Source organism: Parus major, unplaced genomic scaffold, assembly GCF_001522545.3.
Source record: "Parus major isolate Abel unplaced genomic scaffold, Parus_major1.1 Scaffold823, whole genome shotgun sequence".
In the NCBI taxonomy this organism is placed as follows: Eukaryota; Metazoa; Chordata; class Aves; order Passeriformes; family Paridae; genus Parus; species Parus major.
Genome location: NW_015379700.1, coordinates 1 through 1,041, shown reverse-complemented (window position 1 = coordinate 1,041; position 1,041 = coordinate 1).

The window sequence follows — 1,041 nt, the reverse complement described above, 5'->3', positions numbered from 1 at the left end:
GGGTCCCGGTGAGTTGAAGGGGGGGGGTTCGGAAATTTGGGAATATTCGGGAATATCCAGGAATATCTGGGAATATTTGGGATCCGGGAGGAGGAGGGTGAAGGGAGAAGGGACCCGGCGGGAGCTGCCGGAGATTCCCGGGAATTTCCGAGGCCTGGGCGGGACCTCCCCCCTCCCCCCCCCTTCAAGGACCTCCCTGTCCCTCCTTTTTTCCCATTCCCGGAGGGAAAATTCCCACCGGGAATCCCCAAAATTCGGGATGGAGCCCCCAGCAAGGGGAATTTTAAGGCTCCAGACCCCTCCCCGCGCACGGAATGGGAATTTTTAAGGATCGGGAAAAACCCCCGAGGTTTTTATTTTATTGGGGGGGGAGGAGGGGTGGAAATTCCCAAATTTCCTCTGGAATCTTTTCCCAAAATTCCCAAACTCGGCTCCCGGAGCCGGGAATGCCCTCGAGACAAGGACAGGGAATAATTCCTTTGGATCAGCTCCTGGAAAAGTCTGGAATGTCATTCCCAGCATGGAATTTTCCCTAAAAAAAAAACCCCAAAATTCCCTTTTTTTTTTAATTCTTTTTATTTTTCCCGAATCCCAAAATTTCTCCTTCCCGGTTTTTTTTTCCATGCCCTGGAAAATTCCTTCCCTCCCTCCTCCACTTCTTTTTTCGGGACAAATATTTGGGACAAGGCCCTGGAGCTCGGATTTGGAATTCCAGAGGGGGGGGAGGGGTTGGGATTCGAATTCCCGGGAATTTTTTAATGATTTTATTTTTTGGGAATGATCCCAGAGTTTTTTCCCGCCTTTCAGGATCTCTGGGAAAAGAAGGAATCCCGGGATGAGGCGGTTCCCACCCGGATAAAGACGGATTCTCCCCATGGAAGCTCCGGAGATTCCCGAGTTTTTCCTGCTGGGATTGGGGGTTCTGGATTGATTCCAGCTCGGAATTCCCATCGAATTCCCGAAATTCCCATGTAATTCCCAGAATTCCCATTAAATTAACAAAATTCCCAAAATTCCCATTGAATTCCCATTGAATTCCCA